Genomic DNA, 23,397 nt, shown 5'->3' on the forward strand with positions numbered 1-23,397 from the left:
CTGCGAGGGAGCCCCGGCGTGCGGCGGGACCGCAGCCTGCCTCCTCCTCCTCCTCCTCCTCCTCCTCGGGGTGCCGGGGGAGGCCAGACACCGCGCCGAGAGCTTCTCCTCCCCCATTGTTCCCGGTCTCTTTTCTTTTTTCTTTTTCTTTTTTTTTTTTTTGCCTTTTGTTATTGGCACTCGCATTGTGTTGTTTGTCTCTGAAGCCGCCTCATGACCAGCAAAGGGATTTCACCTCGTCCTTGAGAGAGAGAGAGAGAGAGAGACACAGAGCGAGGGAAGGGGGGGAAGGAGCGCGGGGGGAAGGAGGGCAGCGCGCGGCCGAGCGCCCGTCCCCCGGTCCCAGCCGCGCCCGGAGGACACTCTGCGGACCGCGGGTAGGTGCGCGCACAGCGCCGCTACAACCCGGGGCTGCCGGCGGGGCCGGGCGGGCGGAGCGGGCGGGGGGCGGCTGTGAGCGCGGCCCCGCTCCTCGTGCCCCAAGTTGGGCGCAACTCGTCCCGCCCGTGCCCGGCGGCTGAAGGCTGGGAGCCGGCAGCCCGGACCGGGGCAGAGCGGGGCGGGGGGGAGCGAGCCCCGAGCGTCGGGAAAGTTACGGGGTTCGTTGTGAGCACGGAGTGAGCGGAGCTGTCTGTCGGGAGGAACGTGACCGGCTTTTCCCCGGGGATGGCATGCTGCGCGCCGCTGTACTTTGGTCAGGGGTAGAACCAATGGGAAGCTGTGGGATTTTGGGTAATAAGTGTGGGAATCTGCGAGAGGAGTAGGTCTAAGAGCGATTTGTTTTCTTGCTGCTGATGAATAATGGCCCCTAGCATTTATATATATATATATATATATATGATTTCTTTTTATAAGCCAGCAGACCAACGAAATAGGCACGTGGGAGATCTGTAGGCGTCCGACATCGCAGCCATCCTCACGGCAGCGGTGCGGTGGGGCGGGCGGGAGCGCCGGGCACGGGGGAGAGACCCCCGCGCAGCGCCAGGAATACCCCGCCGTGTGAGAGGGGAGGGGGCATCGCACTGCAGAGACGGCTCCATCTCTCTGTCAAAGGATGGAGCACTAAGCTGAAGTCAGCTGGAAAAACGTGAAGTTTTATTCCGGTTGTGCTACTGGAATAAAGTAAGGCGATGTGTCCCGGCTTCCCTCATCCCCATGCAAAGAAAGCTGGCAGCCTGCAGCGCTGCCGAAGTGAATCGCTCAGGTTAGAAGGCGGCTCCTCTCACACGAGGGGCTGTACCGAGTTCTTTGCAACCTTTATCGTACCTGGAACGCACCTGAGAGCAGCTGCTTGCACCCACTGCTGCTCTGTGTCCCCTCGGTCCCACTCGGTGCTGAGAAGTGTGGCACTGCTGCAGAAGTGGACTCTTTGGCCTGAAAATACAGTTCCACAGCCACGGAACCGGGAGCTTTTTGTTACCGTTAGCTGTCCCATTTGACAAGGCCGTTCCCATCTTTGCTTGGTGAGGCTTTCCAGCTGAAAGGGGAAATGCTGGCATCGATTTGGTGCGTTCCGTGAATGGGTAGCACGGCTGTTCTGACATAATTCAAACTTGAGAACCCAATAAACACGTGGCCATTATGTGTGGAAACCCCGCAGCAGAGCCTTCCGGTTGAACGTAAACTGTTTTGGTTGAGAATTACACTAGAAGGAGCACAAGACTCGAAAGCCACAAGTGTCTTTTGTAAACAGATGGACGTTGGGGATGTATCGGCTGCCTCAAGTTAATTCAGTTAACATGTGTGTGCACATGTATCTCATTTTGCCTACTCCGTGTTTTTTATAAGGGATGGAAGCTGTGTGTGCTTTTGAGAAAGAAAAGCATGCAAGTTCTGTCAGCATCTGCCCGAGCTCCAGCTGTAGGGGCTCTTAAGGACCACAGCTGTGCTGCTGTGATCCTGTGGTAGCAGCTGACTGCTGTCCTGTTAGGCGGGCAGGTCCTTTGCTCGTGAGTTTAGAAATGGTAAGGATCCAATTCGGGTGGCAGCATGATGAGAAAATACAGGGGGGGGGAGTTAAATGTGCATCTCACTGTCTGCTTCTGCCCTGCAGTACCGTTAAGTGCTGCATCGTGTGCTAGTGGGGCAGCTCCTCAGTGCTCAGGAGCAGCAGCTTTCTGTTACCGGTGGTGAAAATACGCAGGAAGGTTTGTAAGCGGCGCTGCTGACTGCCACCACATGAAACACAGGAGGAGATGGAGACTTGGCATCTCTGATGGCGCTGCTGTGTGTAAAGTGCGTGCAGGAGCCCTGGCTCTGCCTACTGCTCGTCCTTACCCTGGGACGCGCACTGCGATGTTGGCGTATGGATGCGTCGACAAACAGGGTGTGTGGTGCAAAACGAGAATTCCAGCATTTAGGAGCAAGTAAATGAACAGTCCTTCTATAAATACAACAGTCTGCTGCGGTATTGCCAAAGCACTGCTGTCATGCCGTTGTAGGCAGTCGGATTTTTTTTGACCATTGTAAACAGATACTTTAAATAATGTTACTGTAAGGATTTTGTCCCGTTACCAAAGAATGTCGCTGCTTTCTATGTAAGAGTCATCTCCTGTTCTTTGAAGGGGCACAGCCCAACTTGCACTGAAAGCAGTGGGAGCATTGCCTTTGAAGGAAGCGGGCAGTGGGGCCTTAGGCCGTGAGAGAGGCCCTTGTGGAGTCTATGAAGTCTCCTGTCCTGCAAACTCTTTTTGTTTTTTAAATAATTTCAGTTTTGCTGATAGTCACACTTACTCGAGGCATTAGGGATGGTCTAATTAATCAATCAGGATGCATTATCCAGACCCAGATCTGGTTTAGGCAGTGTACTAACGTAAGCCTGAAACATGAACATGATCCCACCCAGTTGCGCTGAAGCGTTGGGAGCTTTTGGGAGCTTTTTTCCTTTTTTGTGGCACGCTTAGTCCAGATTAGGAAAACTTCCTTTCAGATCCATGACCAAACTGTGGGACTGTGGGAATTTAAAGCTGTTTCTGTGTATGAAATTTAACAGCAGATAAGAATATTCAGGTCAAGACCAAGGCACTGCAGTCACCTCCTACTTGTCGTTATACTGCAGTTACTCCTTCATTGGCATTTTGTGGAGAGTGGCGGCTGCAGATAAAGTGTATTTTGGAGTGCGTGTATGCAGTCCATTAAAGCAACTTGAGTTTGTGACTCTCTGGTGATGGACATCTTGGAGAGGTGTAAGACTGTTGTTGTTGCAGGCCCTTTGCTTGTGTTTCTGGCTTCTTGAGGAACATAGTGGACACGAGGCACGTACGCAGTACATTCTGTAAATGGAAAGTGCGTTGTCCAAACAGGATTTTATTGCTTGTGGAGTGCACATCCTTTGTAGTTGCACACATTTCCAGATGAGGAGACCGTAAGCTTTGTGACAGCTTGAGGAGGGTCTCCTCTAATATTTCTGACAGCTTTATTTTCCGTCCACTTCAGCCTTTTCCTTTCTCTTTGAGCTGCAAACGTAGATTGAGACTCAGGTAATACATAAGAGGATCCTTTAATGTTGGCTATTTTCAGAGGCACAAAGGACAATTACTTTCTCTTCCTACTAACCTCCTGCTGGCTTACTAGCTGCTTGGGAGGCTGGTGATTTTAAGAATGCCACTTACCCGGTGCATCAAAAACCAAGTAAATCTTTGCTCACCAAGATTCCAGTTCCTACGCCCCGTGGTAACACCAAAAATTGAACTTGAGTGGCCCGGAGCACCAGCTCCTACTGTGATGACTCATACAGCCATCAGCACTTTTTAGACTTAAATTTGATCCATTGGCCCTGAGCAGTGCTGACAATTGCCAGCTAAAAGACCCTTCAGAGAATTGTCCTTTAACAGAACTCTGTTGTGTTGGTTTTTTTTTTCCCCTTGTCCCATTTCCTGTTGTTCTTTTAAATAAAAAGAAATCCTGGTGACAAAGCGAACGTGTATTCTCTGATTATTGTTGTTTTAAAATGAGTATTTACCCATATTTCAAGGGAAAGAATTGCCTGAAAACTGCAGGTCGGAGTTATTTCATAAAGGCAGGACTCTTCACTGCTGCACAGCTTCCTCAAGCAAAAAAAAAGTCTCATGCAGCTTAAAATCATACTTCTATGCATGAGTGCTCAATCCTTGGAATGGTTTTAGTTGAAATACGGGGGGAAGCCTGCGCTGTGTTAATGCTCTGTTAACAGTCTGATAAAGGGCACACTGAACACTTACAACCTCTTGGCTTTTTGGTTGAGTTGCACTGTGATATTGCAGGTATCACTGATTGACAGCACATAACCCAAATGAAACCACATCCCTTGAGGGAGGTGATTTCCGTTCTGTGCTCTGCTGGGCTATGGAGGAGTGGTCCAGGTTCTACTTGAGTCTTGGAAGGCCCTTCAGTAGGCTTAGGTTTGCTGCCTAGTGTTCTTGCCCCTACTGGTTCGTTACAAGGGAAATGCTTAAGGTGTGATGGACTATCAGTAAAATTATTTGCCAGGTCTCTCACTTAATGTTTTAAATGTATTCAATTTAATTTAAAACTACATGTAATTCTACATCTAAGTTATAGGAGAATAGTTGGGACAAAGTGAAGCTGCCCGCTCATAGCAGAGCAGCGATGGCTCTGCCTGCTTCAAGCAGCTCTTTTGGCAACATCTTTGAGGAGTGGGGGCAAAATTCAGTTTTACTTGTGCTGCTTGGAAGCCTTGAGCTGGCTGTCAAACAGATACAAATAGGGTCTGTGATTTCTGTAGGGAGTGAATATACAACAGGTTCAAATTCATCTGAGCGCCATGCTGGGTTTTTTAGCGGTCTGTCTAAACACATATTTAATTAAACTGGTTCAAGTTCTAAACTAGGGCTGTCGAGTCATCCTTTTACACTGCTGTAAAATCTTTCAGTATGAGTAAGCTTTCAGCATCATGAAGAGGGCTGGGGGGCCCAGCTGTAATCCTCAACTAACCAATTAAATACTTAATAAGGAACTAAAAGTTAGTTTGACAGTCTTTTTAAGAAAAAAAATAAGGCAAAATATGAGTTGCAGAGCTAAAGTTGTGTCTCTGGGCAGTGGAGGGAAATGCTGCTTCTCTTAGCCACCAACACCATTTTCATGTCACAACTGACCTTGCAGGAGATTAGGCCTAATGGAACAGATTTATACGGATCAAAAATCAGAAACTATTAGAAATCAGAAGAAAATTAGAAGTGGAATAGTTTTCACGTGATTTCAGAGCAGCCTGGATTAAAAGCAGACTCTGACTTCTATATTGAAAAACTATTTAAAGGCACAGAGAAAATACCTGTTCTGTAGCAGCGATTCATCCAGCAGCTCACACTGGTGAAGTCTCTCCTGCACCTGCTGTGTAGGGAGATTGGGGACAGGAAGGTTCCAGGCAAGGACACCCATTGTGACCATTCCGCATGCCTTCTGTGCATGCACAGCCAGTAACATACAAGTGTGTTGTCCCTGAAATAGAATCTTTCCTTATGCCATGGTTTTAAAGATGAGGCTCTTCGTGCCAAAATATAGGCAAGTGCATAAATGAATAGAAAAAAAATGAGATATATGCGTCAATTACACTTCCATGTAATAATAAAGTGGACGCATCTGCTCTGAAGGATATGCAAAATAGATCTCTAAGTTTGTGGAACCGCAGGAAAGTGGGTGTGTTAATGCAATAGTCTGTTTCACGATTCAAGTGTGGGAGAAGTTTGTGTTTTATATGAGAGACTGAGCTCTTTTCTGTGCTTCTGATTGATTTTGTGTTTGTCATTATATGCAGCTGGCCGCCAGAAGCAGGGCAGTCCGATTCTGAGCTAAATAAATGGTTTGTTCTGATTCCTGGGACACAGCGTTTGCATTACGGCACCACGGCGTGTTAAGTGCGTTGTGGTTGAGATTAACAGATTTGGGACAATTAATTAGTTCAGGTTTGCAAGCCAAGCATAGATTACTCAGTCGGTACTCACACGTGTAGGGAGAGTTTTGTAATTCTCCCTGGAACCTGTTGCTGCCATCGGCTTCGTGCCTTCTGCTGGTGGTTGGAAATGGCAGAGCTGGAGCAGAAATTACTGATAGTGCTTCTCACTTATTCTGGGAAACAGTTTCCAGTTGAAACCTGAAATATAAGAAGGCATTCCTCCAGACAGGGTTGCTGTAGGTAACTAATGGTGTGGATGGAATGGTGGAAGTTTTATAAGTGTAGAGGAATATTAATTCTCACAAGAGACTGCAAGTGAGTAAATGATGATGAATGCGTACAAATACGTACGTGTGAATTTAGTGCCTGTGAAAGGCAACTGACAGTGGTGAAAACTGAGGGCTTCTCTCCACCAGGGCAGTGATTGACTAGGGGGATTCTTGCCCCCTGTCACTAAGTGCCATTAGGCCAATGTCTCGCTTACTGTGAGACAGAGTAGCAACATCTATGTTTTTACAGAAAGAAAATGGGGCAGGGGAAGAGTAAGACACGGTCTTACACCTTCTATTGTGTTTTTCCCCGCTCTTCTAATGACTGGTGCATTGTGCTGCTACAGAAAGTGGTTCCTAGTGAGAAGTATCAAGCTGAAATGAGGAGGAAAATAGAGAAACCAAGGGACTCTGATCCTTAAAAATGTATTGGAGCTTAAGGTGCTCCACTGTGGACAAAACAGCACAAATGCCAGCAGCTGTCTGGCACCTGAACACCCCTGCAGTGCACACAAATACAGCATAAAGAAGCAGCAGTAAGAGGTTGTAACTGCTGAACAATTGTGCAAAGATTTACGAATTCATACAACATTTTACTTTCTGCCTTCCTTGGCTTTATACTGTGTTTTTACGTGTAAGAAGGGAAATTTTACCTGTATGATCGTGCAGCTTCATATAATTAATTTTATCACAACACTAAGTTTTGCTCCTTCTAATCTTAAGGTGTTTGGAAATGTCTCTGGCTCTTCATTTCCCATTTCTAATTCACTCAGAATGTTTGAACTGGAGAGCTGTTTTATATGGCCCCAATGAAGAACAGCATGTGAGTCTATACTTAACTTGTGAAATATAGCTTAGTTCAGTTAAGTTTTGCAAAATGTGAGTATTTGCAAAAATGCAATACTGGGTTAGAATACTCAGATTTCAGTGTAGCCAGAATCCTGTTTTGTACTTGGATGGTAAGTACCATAGGTACCCTGTTGACCTCCTGGGTGACTGAGGTGCTGAAGTCATTCATATGAAGGGAAAAAAGGGGAAAAAAAAGTTTATTTTCTAAGTTCTCCCTGCATTCTTAAACATTAACTTCCTGTTCCAAAAACCTGTGTAGACTGTGGGAAGTGTGTGTTAGAGATGCTCTTCAGAAGCTTCAGAGTGTGCAAAATGGGTTTCAGTTCTGAGCAGTGATACTGTGGGCAGGGATAAGCTCCCCTAATTCCTTGTACAGCAGCTCAGGCTAAATGGGGCTTCATCTAGCTAAGGATGGAAAACCTTCAGGGGTGGAGGTGCCACAGCCTCTCCATGCAGCTCTTGGGTTGTTCTGGCGTGTTGTCTGTCTCTGATTGCATTTCAGTTTGTGTTACATTGCTGTTGAACACATATTTGTTTTTTAATGCTTCTAGGTTTTTTGTTTTATTTTGTTTTGTTTTTCTTTTCCTGATTTAGTGTCAGGACAATAATATGGATACTTATGAGGTACATTGTAAAGATCAGGACATGGGTGGTAAGCATTATGGGCCTGGTTATGTACCTACAGCCATCATGTTTTAGATGCCTGATGCTAAAGCCCAGAGGTGGTGACCCTTTGGAAGGTACATCCACTTGAGTATGTGTCCACATGGGACCTCCAGAAGAGTGGAAAGAAGTTCAGCAGTCAGCCTTCTCTCGTGTTTAATGGGCTTGGGAACACAGCTGTTTCAAAAAACCAGCTGTTGCAAAAAAACACCTTGTCCAAATCAGAGTAAAACATTGGCGGTCTTGCTATTAATTTCCTTTATCTAGAGCTAGAGGTATAAGATTTTGCCCTGGTTTTGCTATTCAGAAAGCGTGGAGTCCTTTCAGTGTCTTAATAGGTTTTGGTTCAGCCTGCTGTGCAGTTTCCCATTTGGAGCTTATGTTTCTTCCAGCTCTCTTTCCCCTCTCCTGCTTGGGAGAGGAACAAGTGGAGTGTTTCTGTGGAAGCTGAAGACTTTTTTAATTGAACAAAATGCATCACTTAAAGAAAATGGGCCTGTGTGGGGAGAAATGGAAGTATGTTGTTTTTTTTAATCAAATATCACCTGCAAAGTGCTTTTAAATAAACCCCTGTATAACCATGTATGTTTGTGGGGTGGTGGTGTTTTTTTTTTTTTCACTTGAAAGACACTATCTCCTTCTTCTAAACATTTGCACAGCAAAGTAATGCATTATTGCATTTTCATAAATAATTGAAAAGCAACTTAAAAGAAAGTAGGCCAGCAGGAAAAAAAAAAAAAAAAAAGAAGTGTCTGTTTCAAATTTGAGAGAAGAAAAAATATGTTTCCTTCTTGATAGCAAGTCAGTTAAATGTTATTAAATCCCACTCTCCCACCCCAACATGACCAAAGACAAATCTGACAATTGACTGTTTCATCTGAAAGAGAGAGAAATGGGGAAAAATGGCTTTAGAATGTCGAGCTGGTTTTTGTTTTCTTTCTTTTTGTTTTGTTTTCTTAGTAAGAAGGGCAATTGTGACCCCTTATCAGTTTGCAAATGACTGAGGAGCAAATCTCTGGAGGTCTGCTTGTTGGATTTTTAGTACATTTCTCAATGCTGTGCTGTAATAATGCAAGCTATTTTAGAACTGTGCATACGTTAGTGTTCTGGCGCGGCATGATACAATAATGTGTGAAAAAGCATAAGATCACACCTTGGTGAAACTTGCAGATTTCCTGCATAATCCGACAGTGAGCTCTTGTCAGGTTTTGACTATATGTAAAGTGAGAATAAAGTTTCCAGAAGCAAGCGCAGGCCTTGGATGCATTTCTATGGCTGCTCAAGGATTTTGGCCCTGATGTGGTTATGAGCGTGCCTGACTTGAAGCACTTGAGTCTCACTGTAGCCAACGGGCCTCCTTCTGTGCTTCAGATTTGGCACATGCCTTCAGGCTTTCATTGAATGGGAGCCTCTTTTTTGCTAGTGCTGAGAAAGATCAAAGAGCCAGTGTAAATAATTTCTTTAAAAAAAAAATGCAATCAGTTGCTGGGAGCTGTTTCCAAGTAACACAGCAGTGTATTTTATCTGGTGGTAGAACCAGGGGCTGTGTGTGGTAAGAGCCCAAGGCCAGGCCTGCTCTGGCTGTGCCTGAGGCAAGCAGGACGCCAAACCTCTGCCATCAGTAATGGACTCGCTGCTAGGCAAGGACCAGGGCCTGCACCCCAGCCTGGTTGTCGTGGAGGTTCCTGTCCATTCATTTATGCTGTATCTGAAGGTATGGACATGTTGCAGGAGTTGCTGAGGCTCTGAGGCTTCTGTCCGGTGCAAGGCTTCACTAGGAGGTTGTAATGGTAATCCTCTGTAGCCTTGAGATTACCATTGCCAGCATTAATGTGTTGCTGTGCACTTTCTTAAGACTAGAGCTACTCATTGAGTGGACCCTAGTGAATGGAGGCTGCGTGTAGCTGATGATCGGTGTGTGCATTCTCACCCACTTTCCTCCCAGATTCACTCCATCTCGTCTGTTTTTTTTTTTATAGCAGGCACGGCTGTGTTTTAAGTCACTGCCCATCATTTCCGAGTGGTGTGATGCATTTGTCAAGGATCTGGAATTTGGGATACTTTGATATAACTCGGTGCAAGTTTTAGAGAAACACCTGACGTGTATGTTTAGTTCTTAAACACCTTCTGTGCTTGATTTATCCTCACAGGTTGTCAAGGTATTCGGATGACCTGAAACTGAGGAAGTATGAGGGAGCTCAGCTGGCAAAAATCCGACATTGAGTCTGACTGTGTCTCCAAGTTTCTTTGCAGTATTGAGCCCAGGCTGTGTAGGAAGTGAAGAAAACCTTCCTCACCTTCACCATTGTATCTAAAAGACTCTGAACAACATATTTTTTTCCAGGTGATGAGCAGCCTAGTTAGCTCACATTGTTTAAAGCCAGTGCCAGTTCTCCTTTGTTGAAGGCACAGTGGGAATTTGTAATAACGTCCTCATGTTCCACCCTCAGCAGGCTCAGTGCTCTAGTGGTTTGGTAGGTTTCCTCAGCCTGAGAGGCCATAGTCAACTGTCTGCAGTACACTCCTGCACACTAGGCATCCAGCCTTCTTCACATTAGACACTACTGTTCAATATGGTCCTGAAGGCTGGCATTTGGTGCAGTGGGCTTGCAAGTGTTAACCTTGCTGGATGTTTCTCAGGTTCTGTGTTATCTGTGATCACCAGAGATACGTGGATCTTGGGGTTAAAGATGTGGAGGATGCTGAGAAAGCGGAGTTCTTTTCTACTGGGGATTTCTTTCTCTTAGGCTGTCCCAGTGGGTATCTTGTGAGAGTAAGGCCAGGCCTATCTGTCTTGTAGAGGCTGAAAGATAGATTTTTGGGCATAAGACAAAGTCATTTTGTTGACACAGAACAGTATGCATCACTGTTTGTGCTATTACTGTTTTACATTTTTGTATTTGTAAGAACAGCATATTGATGGCTGTGTGTTAGAACTCTGTCTTTTAGTGGCTTGTTTTCTTTCCGAAAAAGGAAGAAGACTGCATTCTTGCTGAGAAAAAACTCGAAACGGTACTGGAGCAAGTACAAGGGCTGTGTTCATACATGATCAGATTCAGGAAGATTAGGGCACTGTGTATAAATTGCTTTTATGTTGGTTAGGTTAGCAGCTGTCAAATAAGTGATTATAGATGTTGGCAAAGCTTTTCTTTCCATAATCACTGTGAAACAGGGATAGAAATGTAACAGATGCCATTTAATATGGACCAGCACCTAGGTTCTGTTTCTGGGTCTGGCTTTTTACAGCTTTGTGGCCAAAGTTTTGTAGTGTCTTTAATTCCTTACTACCTGAAAGTGGAGGTAATAGTTTCTTTCTGTACAGGAGATATCTGAAGCTGCTTGTTAAATAGTTTGAGAGCCTTTGATGAAAGGTATGAAATACATGCAGTCGTGTTAAGGATAAGATTAAGCAGAACAATTGTGCTCTGTCTGAAGATGATTATTACTTCCATACAAGTGTTACCTTTCTGCAAGAAATAACGCGATCTGAGACTGGTGGGGTTTCATTTTTTTGTTTGTTAGTTGACAAGGCTTTTGGCTGCATGGCACCGTACTTGCAGTCCCGTTGAAGAGCAAATGAAGCGTTGTGATGCTATTTTTTTACAGCATAGGAGTCTTCAGTGACTCATTTAGTGTTTGTAATGCCTGGGACAGATTAAAAAAATCAAATCAATTACTCCCAGTGAGACGGATACGCTCAGCCAGACCCTATTTGAGAGTTACTTGAGGCTTGTTAAGACCAAAGTACGCATCTTCCCCTTCCCCCCCTAAAGAATCCAGCTTATCATGAAATGTTTATCAGAGCCATATAAACATTTCTTGACTGCTGAATTTTGAAGGGAAATTCTTTTGGTCTAACATATGTATTGCAAGCAAAACTCTTCACAGCTTAGAAAAGGAATAATTAGCTTGGTTACAGCCCTACTTATTACCAAGCATGCCAGCATCTGGCAAGGGTAGGGCGATCTGGGAATTTGCTGCTTGAAGCCATGGAACAAAGTGTTCTGATCCGACCCCAGCGAGCGAGTCCAGGACTTGAACTGGAATCTTCAGGAGCAGAAAAGTCTTAAGTGTCTGGAAAATTGGCCTGTTGAGTCACCACGCAGGCACTAAAACAAAACTAATTTTAAGCAGGTCAGAGTTCAGTGATTCCCTCTGGAATCTAATTTTTTTTTTTTTTTTCCCTTAAAAAAAAAAGTCTCATGTTTTAAGTGAAAAGGGTCAAAGTTGATGCACTGCTACAATTTTTGAATGCTTTCCCTTAAGAACAGCCACCCAGGCTAGGATTAGCATGAAGGGCTGCTAGGCTGGCACTTCAGTGTCTGGGTTAAAAATATTTTAAAGCAGTAAATGCAGTCAGAACAGAGAGAGAGATCCCTGGGAGCCTTCCTGTTCAAAAATGTGTGAGCTCAGGGCAGCAACTGCGATGTAATTTAGGACAGTATATGCTTCATAGAGAATATTGCCTCTTGTTAATGTTACATTGGAGGACGGTGGGATAGTGGTAATTTTAGAGAGGTGGTATTGTTTGTTTTACACTGAAAACTTCGGAATAAATAAAAAGAAGCGTGAATTGAGGAAGAAATGTAACTTCTGAAACCCAGCGATGAATCCACCCTGAGCGGGCTGTTGAAACAACAGGGGAAGGTGGGCATACAAACATTTACGTGGTAATGCAGCTTCGAAAGGAACTTAGCAGACAAAGGCGAAATCAGGTATGTACTTTAAAAGGCATGTGGGCAAACTTTTGTCTGTGAGCCCAGTGAGGAGCCTGCTCACATGAAATTACAAAATGTTTGGGGGGATCGAATGACAAGAAGCTTGTATTGCTTTTCCATTGCTGAAGAAATGGGGCTGTCTATAAGCAGAAGTGATTCAAATAGCTCTTTTCAAAAAAGTGCTCTGGAGAGTGAGAGAGATTTTTCATTTCCATTGCTTTACAAAGATTATTTGCTTCTTTTCCCCTTCATGTCTCACAGAGTTCCCTTTAAATCTGCAAGTGAAAAGGATGGTCTGAGCTACCTAGGGAGGCTCCAATCTGAATTCTGTTTGTGTCAGGCTCTGTGAGCTTGGTGATCTCTGTTTATCTCTTAGGAAATAGTTGTGCTTGCACAACACTGCAAATGCAATGTGCAGATGTCAGGACAGCTAAAACAAAGAAGGCTGTCTAGGAAAAGCAATGCCAGACCTGATGGCAGAGTGGAGAAGCAGCAGTGAGGACTCGTGCCTTCTTTTCTTTCTTGTGCCTCTGCGTGGCCGTAGGTAAATCTCCAGGGCAGACTGCAAGCTCCTTATGCTCGATAGCGTGTTGCAGCTCGTGCAAACTGTGCTGTTGATATGGGGTGTTTGTGGGAATGGTTGCCCACCTGGGCACAAAAGTTTGCACTCTGGTCATCAGTTCAGGAGTCATCTTGTGACTGACACCTGTCCCATGGGCTTCCTCTGGACGTGCAGTGTCGGTTTGATGTCAGGCATTTTGAGTGGAGGTGCTGTGAAGTTTTATGTTTATTAGGAGAGCCTCAGTCCGCCTTGCCAGGACATGAAGTCACTGGAATGCTTCCCCTCCGTGTCCATACAGGTGTGCAGTACATGCAGATTTGCATGGGAGGATGTGTGAGGCTCTGAGATCCTATTTGTTTGCCAGGTTAAGGCAAGGTCCTGCTTTTGTCAGGCTTATCGAGCAGCGACCATAGTTTACTAAAATATTTATTTCAGTTTAGGGGAAACTTAGTGACATGCAGTTGCTTTTGCATTTAAGATCATGGTTTATAGCCCTTTGAAATCATTATGTTTGAAGGGAAAAGAGGTGCTTAAGAAAAGCTGAACTTGAATTAAATTGTGTAGGCTGATAACAGATTGAATTTGTGGTACGGCTCGTTTCGCTAAGGGAGTAAGTCAAGCAATGAGTAATGCTGGGCCGACTTGTATCATAACAGGAGGTGGTGTAGCTTTAGTGCAAGGCAGTGGAGTTTGCTGAATCTGAACTGAATCTGAGTCTGATTCTTCTGACTTCAGGGATGGTGGTGGTTCAGAAGGTAGAAAGTTAATCTGTCATTTGTGTAACTTTATGATTCACAAGCATAAAGCTGAGAAAAATTGGGCTGGTATCCAGCCCCAGTACTTCCATTTGCAGTGATTTAGAACTTCCAAACTACAAATTGCTTCTTTTTGCTAATAGGTGACCCAGTGGAAACTTTGTGATGGGAGGGGGGACTTTCAGGGAACCAAGAGACAGAATATCTTTTAGGTAGTTTCCAGCTATATTGCTGATTAGTATTATTTTTATCTTTTCATTAGGCATTCCACAGCTGTCCTTGTATCCAGCCCCCCTTTAAACCTTACCCCAGCACAAGAGGGTTGCATCATGCACATGCTGTGCTGATCCTTTTTGTTTAACTGGCAATGCTTTTACACTCAAACTAGCTATCAGGGTATGATGGGTCAACAGGATCGTTCTCTTATCGTGAGGCACACCTGAAATATCTGCTTAGGCAGTGCTTGTGATTTCTCAGCAAATGTTCAGCTCAGTGGGAAGTTGCAGGACTCACCTCCATCTCCCAAGGGTTAACAGTAACCTATAATAATAATCTTGTGGCACAAAAATGCTTCTTTTTATGCATTACCTATTTCCAGAGGCCTAATTTAGGTTTTGTATCAAAATGGATATCACAAACCCCTGAGCTTCCCGCTGAGAAGGAAAGTGCTACTGAGAGACATCGTTCTCTGTTATTCTTCTGGTGTCCGGGAGGGGTGAGGAGGCAACGAAACAATTGCTGATATCTCTAGCAGTAAGTATAAATAGTGCCAGGGAGGGCTGCAAAGGTAAAACAGTTGGAGGATGCTGTTCCTGTGAGAGCCTGACTTGCTCTTTGTCGTATATGTACGCATGTATGTTTCTTCATTTATGAGGCCATTTACAGATCAACAAGAAATCAGTTGCATTTCATAACTGCGCAAAACTTTCACCTGTCATTAAAAGAAAAGAATATTGAGTAAAATGAGAGCGTGTTTTCCTGCTTCAGTGTGCAGGCAGCGACGTTCAGGGATCGGTGTGCATGTGTCCCTGCTCACTCTGTGCGCGTTTCATGCCAGTTTCTGCCGCAGATCCAGTTGAACTGTTTTCATCAGTTGCCTTCCTCAAGAATTTTTTGTTGAATGTTTTCATACACAAAAAGTTATGTTTGCATTTTTGTTTCTTTGCTGTAAGAAGTGCAAACAGGGAAAACAAAAGCTGTTTTGGTAAAATGAAAAGGTTTGGGAAGTCAGAAGCGCTTACTGAGCGCCCGGATAGTTTCTTCCTATTTAGTATTGATTTTCTATTGGAAATGCATGTGAGAGGAGAGGGCAGATTTTAACAAAACCTGATCAATTCTCATATTTCACAGTTTCCGAGCAATTGCTGTTCTTCCCTGCTTTTTCTGTATGGAATTCTGTTGCATGGAGCTTGTCCCAAACCTGTCCCATGGACTGAGCAGCCCCTGCCTCGCAGCCCACTGGCAAATGTCCCTTCCCCTTTCTCCACCTCTTGTGTTGGCGGTGCCCAGAGGGAAGCTGATGTGACATTGCTGCTCAGCTGTTGAATAGGGGAGTTCCTAGTGCACCTGGCTCCTTGTGTCTGGCATGCTCAGGTGCCAAAATATGGACCTGTTCAGCCATGGGTATAGCAAAGTGCTCTACCTGCATGGTAGGGTTTAATCCATTGATTTCAGTGCCACTGATGTTGGGCTCTATTGGCTTTGTCCCTTTGTTGCCTGGCTGAGGCCAGAAGCACTCATTAAGCAAAGAGTGCTCACCACTGTGAGCATAGAGGAGTGAATGCATGGCGGAGAGCATGGCGGGTGTGAGCTGTGGTCGTGCTCTGACGCATCCTGGGCAAGTCCTGCCACCCTTTCTTCCTCAGTTCTCATGTGTTCAAGGACGTACAGGCTTACCACCTCACATGGGTGTTGCAAAAATTAATTAATAGCTATTTGCACGATTTCAAAGACTCATAACCCTAAGTAAACAAGAGCTTAATCAGTTATTTTTTCTTCATATTCGTGCTATAGGAAAAACCTACTAATTTATTTCCAAGCGCATGACACACGGAAACTATCTTCACACTTCTAAGTGGAGCTGGGGCTCAATGCCAACACTTTTTCTTCCTAGTGAATCTGGTATACTTGTACACTCATATAGAATGGTACAACCTTACAGTTTCACTCAAGAGGTGGAAATTTTTTCTTCTGCGTTTTTGTACTTATAAGCCGTAAATACCAGGCGCTTCTTGTGGGTTAGATTCTTTGGTCCTCACAACTGCATGCATTGCCAATGTCCTTTAGCATTTCTGTGGAGTAGCTCTGACTAGTAAACAGTAAAAATATGTGTGCTTTTTTTTTTTTCTCCCATGTGTTCTGCAGTCTCCTTATACATTAATTATTGCATTTTAGGCATCTGGGGATTCAGGAAGGAAGATGGAGAGAAAATATAATTGGGAAGCTTGTCACCTCTTATCCTCTTTCATATGTGTATGTGGGGAAGCCCTATCATATATTGATTTGGGAAAGAGGACCAAGTCATGTCTCACACCTGATGCGATGCTGGAAATGTTCTGCAGAGCACTGGTTTAGTGTGGAATGTCTATGTGCAGTAAGGCAAAGGTCATGCCTGTATCTGCATTTGCTGTCATCAGAGGGTTAAATAAGACCTAAGTTTTCTATCCTTTTCTTTTTTTCTAAAATTTCCTTTGTTTTAATATAGTATTTTTTTTCTTAAATGAAGTGGGAGAGGAGAGTAATATGCCACTGAGATGCTTTGGGATCTGAGGCTCCTGTGGACCCCATAGGATGTCAATGGACTCATTAAGATTTAGCCAAGTTTTATGCATTATTCATAATATACATTCACAGCATGCACCCTAAAGACTGTCTCCTGTGAATGCTTAGTCAGAATCATTTGCATTCTGTATTATGGATCCATAATATAGAATACATTTAGCTACATTTTCTGTATTATGCTTTACACATATTTGCAGCAACAGTAAAATTCTGGAATGTGCAGCAAATGTGCTTAAAGAATAGAATACAGTTGTGTTTTGTTGCTCCATAAAAACTAATGTGTAATAAGGACCCCGATGGAAATTAATTATTGTGTATGAGCAATGGACAATTGTTTTTTGTTTTTTTTTTTCTCTTTATTTTCAGTGACGTTTTAAATGTACTTTTCTAACATGTTGAAGAGGTGTTTTAAACTCTGGGCTGATATTTTGTTTTTGTTTTGTTTCAAATACATACAAATATCATTTTTGATGTGGAGAGTTGGCAGATGATGAAACATCAAATTGAAGCTGAGATGCTTAATAATAGTAAGAGTTGTTTGCTCTGAGCTTTCTCTAATCCTACAAACATTATTTCTGCTGTACGTGACAAGACGAATGAATCAACAAAACACCACATCAGAAGATTAATTCTCTTCCTGTCATTTGGATTGTTGGAGCTCTTATCTTTCCGCTTTTCTTCAGCTGCCATTATCGGTTATTGATCCAGTCTCCTCTTTAGAAGAGATCTAGAGTAGCCCAGACATGTTCCTTAGCATACTTCTGTGATAGTTTCCTCATCTATTACCCAGAAATGACAGAAATGGTTCTTCATAAAGTCCATAAAGTCCTCTGTAGTAACTATCTGCTTAGATTTACTTGTTTGATATCCTGTCAGTGCTGACAGAAAATATTCCTTTGAATAATTTTGTTATTGCAAGAAAACTGAATTTCTTTTGGGTCCAAAGAGTGAAGCTGTGGAGGTGTAAGGATTACCTTCTTTCACACAGAATCTGTTAAGAGATCTTTATTATGAAGTGTCTTCCAGTGGGGGGACCATAAAAATATTTCCAGCTTCCAGGCCGTGTGGAGGAAACTGCAGGCAGCAAAAAGAAATAAAAGGATGGAAATTTTCAAGCCAGGGCAAAAGCTGAGATCGTGTAGCATCTTTTGCATATCCATTGTCTTTTGCAAAGCAGCCCCTGTGCAGCTTCAGAAAGAGATACTGAATGTCAGCCTTACATCTCTTCTTCAGGGCCACGCTATAGAGGTCTACAGATGACAACAAAGGGCGTAGGTGGTGAGATCCGTGTCTCAGAGGCTGGGCACATAATGGGCAAAAGTAGTATTCCAAGCTTAGCTACGTACAGTCCCAAAGGACATTGCATGCCTTTCTTTGTAGCCTTTTTCCCAAATGTTGTAATGCTTGATAAAAAGTCAATGCTTATCAAAATAACTAAAGCAAAACAGTCCTAGTATCACGAAAGACTGAGGAGGTTTTCCCTATCGTAGGCTAAACACAGGTGAGTGTTTTGGCAAAGTCAGGGATTTGGGATAAAATAACTTGAAGATCTTAAAAGTATTTATATTTACTCTTTTTTTTTTTTTCCCCAGTAATTTTTCCTGTTTACCTCTAGGCAGTGTTTGTACACACATGCCCTGAAGGAATAATTGAGCCTTTGGTGTGCCCTCCGCAAACTGGGAACTTATCCTTTGGTCCAAAAGTGACTCTTGAGTTTTTGGAGAAATAACATCTTAAATATACACATTTCATTGCCTTTTTGAGGAGAGCAAAGCTACAATCTAAGCAGCTTGTATTACTGGTACATACATGGGGTGAGGGACAGAAAAGAAAGACAGAAGTTATGGAAATGAAATCCAGATTTCCCTTAGTTTAGTGCTCAGATTTTTCATATCATCTCCTTTGAGTCCTGAGATCTCCTTCTTTGTACTCTCCTATACCCTCTCCTCCCCAGCCCTTGGTGCCACTCTGGCACTTCTCCGCTGCACCCTTTCTTCCTTGCTGTGCTCTGAAAACTCCAACGTAGAACCCAAATTAATGTATGCAAAAGAGATTATTAGTTTGGTCGTTGGTTCATACTTACAACACTTACATTGTTGATCCATCTCGTTAGTTGGATGCAAGAATCTGAGACCTGAGTGAACATATTTTTCCCATTGCAAATCGAGGAAATGAGAACTTAAGTAGTGCTTGAAAAACAAGACATCAAAGTACCCCTTTCAGATTGACAAATACGCGTTGTATGCTGAACTTCTGGCATTTTCTTTTATTGTTCTCACAAATACCCCTTGCATTTCAGCAAGTTCACTGCCATTTCTGGTACTGTGGGAGCTGCTTCTGGAAAATGAGTAGCACGGGTCTTTTAGCCCATCTCAGCTCAGACTGTAGTGCTGTAATACGCCACGAGCATTCTGCAGTTCTGCTCCTTCTTTTTTCTCTTGAGCAATCCATATTCCTACTGTAAGTTGTGTAGCAGTGCAGTGAGAATGTTTTTGTTAGCACTATTAGGCTTACAAAGTGGAAATTGAAGAGCTCGCTTCCTACTGTTTTATGAAATTTCTAGGAAACTCTGAGCAGCTTTATTTAATATTTGCAATATATGGTTTTATTTTTGCAAATGATTTTAAACAGTGTAGCAGAACTGCCAAGTCATGGCCTGAACCAGTGATTGAGCACCTGGTGGGAAGGCAGGGCCAACATAGGAGAGCTCAGGTGCATGTAATGTACCTGAGTGATTAGAAGGGGTGGAGCCTGGATTCACCCCCCTTCCCAGATCTCACTTAATGGTTGACAGTGGAGGTGAGGGCATTTTGCTAGAGGTTCCTGTGTAACTGAGGCCTTTTGAAGATAAGCAGCTTCTTTCCTTTATTTCTGTGCCCATGGCTGTTGCATTTGAACAGATCTTTGCTTTCTGCAGCCTTGTTGCTCTGCTGTTGTTGTTGAGCTTTCCTTTGCGTTACTTCTTCAATGAAGAACTGTTTTAAGTAGTGTACATAAGTAACAAGCTCTGTATGTCAGCTACTCATGAGGAACGGCAAGAGGAGTTTAGTTGTACTGTGGTAGTCTTTGTTTTCATGTTAGTAATTTGCTGAACAGAGTACCTCTATAGTAGGCTTCAATTCAAGACTCCTCAAGTATTATATTACCTTTATTAAAATTATGCTATGGAAGTAGTTGTTTGAATGGATAGATTTTAAAGAGTTTTTGGTGGGTTATCTACTACATTTCTACTCCATTTTGTCAATGGGAGTGTTTTATGTTTTTTTACTCTTGATTCTTTTCTCCAGTAGGAAAGATGGGCTGTCTAGTTATCTGACATTGTTCTGTGCTTTATTCTCTTAGCACTGTCTGTCTTTTGTACAAAATATTCTGCAAAGTATTTCTGTCCATCCATCATGTCCAAAAAAATTTTACTGACAGAATTCTCGCATCATGGAGTTTCAAAAATAGTAAATTCTGGTTTTCCTTTTATCAGCCTTTCTAGTTCAAAATCTATAACTTTAAAACAGTGTGATTCAGTGCTTTGAAAAAGAATGTAAGATTTTCATGTGATCACAGGAGATAAGGCTCTAAGGAGAACACCAAGGATTCCAAGACAGTAGGAAAAGTTCCAGGGTATTTGCAGTCCTGGAGCATGATTGAAAAGGGCCACAAGGACTCAGGTTGTGTGCTCCTGCTGCACAGAGGATCTTTCACCTTGTGATGCTTCATGGGATGCATAATATCCAAAGAAAAAAGTTAAGAGTTAAGACTGTGGTCTCTCAGACTCTAGTCCCCACACAGTAGAGTAGGAGTGGAGGAATGATGCTGAGACCAAAGGAAGTTAGTGCTTAAGGAAGTTGGCTTAATTGGTCTATTTTTTTTTTTCTTTTTGCTTAGGCAGAATTGTTGAAGGAATATTTCTTTTCCCAAGGTACCGTTGAAGAGGAGGTACAGATTTGTGCACAATTCTGTGCTTGGCGACTTTGCCTTGTTCTGATGACCTGTGTCTTGAGAATGTGCACTGCACATCATGGGACCTTTCCACTGCTCCTTGCTTCATTGTTGGTATCACCAGGAGGTCAAGGTCTACCACTTGATCCTCTCCTTTACAAGAGCTGCAGAAGTCAGCCATACTCAGCCAGTACTTCACCTCCCAGGGTGGACAAGGCATTGTGTTGTGTGTTCTGGGTTTTGTTACCAACGCCTTTGATATAACTTTGTTTAGAAATAGTTTCATCTGGTGCTTTTGGCGTGCACATTCACATTTCTTCTAGAGATAATAAGATAATACCACCAAATGACTTCTTTTTTTTGGTTGTGTTTTCAAGTTATTGCTAGTAAAGCTTGTGTTCAGGCTGGAACTTGTTGCCAGGGTGTTCCTTCCCCTCTACTGCATCTCCTCTTCGGCCCAATTAGCAAGTTGTACAGTAGCATGCCTGTTATTTGTTCCTGATCTTAAAACTCTCAATTTGTTTGTCACCGTTTTCTCACTTTTGCTAGTTTTACAGCAGTGGTGCTGATTTGTTCTTACCGATGCATCTGAGTGTTCGAACTGTGTTTATAGCAGCAAAGGAAGAAGCAAAGATGAGACATTAGAGCTACATTCGTTCGTGTCTGTGTTATTTTAGTACTAAATCTCGATTATAAATATTAGTATTATTGTTGATTAAAATATGCAAGGAAGGGTTTCAGTTCTCTTTTGAAGATCAGCCCCCTTTACTGAATATGGGAGACAAGAGCCCTTTTAAGAAGGGTAAAAGCTGAGAAGCCTGGTAGGTATATACAGTTTAAATGTGTGCCATGTGTGCTGGGGGTGACTTGGTTCACACAGAATATTTGTAGTCGAGTCAAAAATAGAACTCATAACTTGCATGCTTGTGCTTCCTTAGTCCAGTCCCTTCAGAAACAAATCTCCACATTACTTAAAAAAAACAGAACTGAAACATGACCGCTGGAGTCTGTGTCTGTTGCCTGTGATGTGGAAGTGAGAGTCAGGAGAAAGATGGAAAGGGAGGTGGGAATCAGGATATTGTATCGGGAATCTCCTATAGATGTTCTGAATGCTGTACCTGCCCTGCATGTAGTAATTTTGGCTTCATGGCTGTCTGTCCAACATCTTTACATACTGAATTGCGAAAAATATTTCCAAACCGTATTTCCAAATGCTGGTAGAGTTACAGTGTATTACTGTTGTTCTCCAAAACTAGAGATTACATGCAGTAAGTAAACTGCAGACAATTGCAGTCTTGTTTGCAGCTGGCTTGTTTCCTAAACACTAATACTAATACTACACTAAAAAAGTAAAACAATTTGAAAGATGTGGTTGGAGAAATCTGTACAGGTGTAAAAGTTAAGCATATGGCAGAGCAGAGATTGCCAATGAAAATGACAGATGATTAACATTCATTAAGACTTTCAATTAACACCTTGAAAAATTCCATAAGATAATACCACATATAAATAATGTGTGATGTCTCCGAACACTTTTTTTACCTGTTTTTAAGGGAAGGGAAGAAAAAGGGAGAGAAAGATGGGAAATGTATTGTAAGAGTACTTATTATAATTACTTTTTTACTCTCCTCCCTTTTATTTATTTATTTTTTCTTTTAGGAGTTCAGTGGTCTGTTGTTGAATAAACTGGATTTATTTAAGCTATCAGTATGGGAAAAGATTTGGCCTGGATTACAGTTAGTTCTTTCCTAAAGACGAGTGAAGATATTTTTTTCTTATCCATATATTTATTTTCCCTCTAAGCATGAGGGAACCTGCAAGAAACTGTATGGCAGTGTGAAAGATGCTCTGATCAGTTAGCAGTTACAGAGATCAGCACATGACAGCTGCAGTCCTGTCATTACAGCCCTCATCCTCGACATACCTCCTAGCTTCAGCAGCTCTCCGCATTATGGAGGATTCTAGGTCTGAGCCTTTTCTTGTTGATGCATGTGCATGAACTGAAGATTTGTCTCATCTAAGTAAGCTTTGAGACAGTGAATTAAAAAGTAAACATTAAGAAGCTGACTTAGATGTCGTTTCTTATGTCAACTGTTAATTATACTGAAAAAAAGCTTCTAGAATCAGACATGACCTGGCTGCCTCATCTAGATTTGTAATTCGGGAAGGAACGAAATGTCGTGGTCTTGCCAAAGCATGTGAGTGGTCTAGACACAGTGTAAGTGAATTCATATGAGTATTCTTTGAAACTTGGGATTTGAGTGCTTTATTTCCAAAGAGTCCATTGACACTGGGGCTTGCGTTCCTTTTTCTGTTCTTGAGGAGTTACTGTGTGCATTACTGAGCACTTCTGTAGGCCTGGCTAGGCTCAAGTGTAGCTGAGCTGCGTGGTTCTGGAGATCCAGACTTAAGATGAGATCTCTGTTGCATTCCTATTGGATGTTCTTGCGCTTTTTCCTTTACTATCTTAATATGTTCATTGTAATTGGTTCCAATAAAGGAATGTGTGGCAATTTAAAATGTTAGCAGCCTTCTTTCATAAAATGCTGTTTCATAGGGTTAAGTTGCATGTCTATATGTTGTCATGTTTTCATACTGTTCTGGTAGAGCTCCACCTGAGGTAGGTGAGGAATCAGGCAGAATGTATTAGTGGCTATTCAAAAATACTATGAAATTGTAAAGCTTCATTAGTAAACCCATTTGCCTTTGGTGTTGTGAGAGGGAGGGAAGGATAAGTAAGAAGGCCACTGTCCAAAGATCCCATTAAAATGCTCACTACACACTTGGGCCATTGTTGTATTCAGGTGGTTAAGAATTATTTTGCCTTATTTTGAACTAAGCTATTTCAGTCAAATGCTGGAAATCCTGAGCAGACAGCATGGTGGACTTGAGGAGTGGGATGATGCTTCGTTCCATAATGTAGCAGTAGGATTGCGTTTCGTGTGCTAGGTTGTTGGTTTTTTGTGTGCTTGAGGAT

The 23,397-nt window shown here is 42.9% G+C and overlaps 1 protein-coding gene across 3 annotated transcripts in view; it reads left to right on the plus strand.

The window, feature by feature from the left end:
- Positions 1–23,397, plus strand: part of SOX5 (SRY-box transcription factor 5) — a 628,709-nt gene that overhangs the window by 680 nt on the left and 604,632 nt on the right. For 2 of the 3 annotated variants that reach the window (XM_015868595.2, XM_015868586.2), the window contains exon 1: positions 1–377. The exons of the other annotated variant lie outside the window; for it this stretch is intronic. The gene's annotated coding sequence lies outside the window, so the exon portion shown is untranslated. The remainder of the gene's footprint in view (positions 378–23,397) is intronic. 3 annotated transcript variants of the gene reach the window in all.

This window comes from Coturnix japonica, chromosome 1 (genome assembly GCF_001577835.2).
Source record: "Coturnix japonica isolate 7356 chromosome 1, Coturnix japonica 2.1, whole genome shotgun sequence".
In the NCBI taxonomy this organism is placed as follows: Eukaryota; Metazoa; Chordata; class Aves; order Galliformes; family Phasianidae; genus Coturnix; species Coturnix japonica.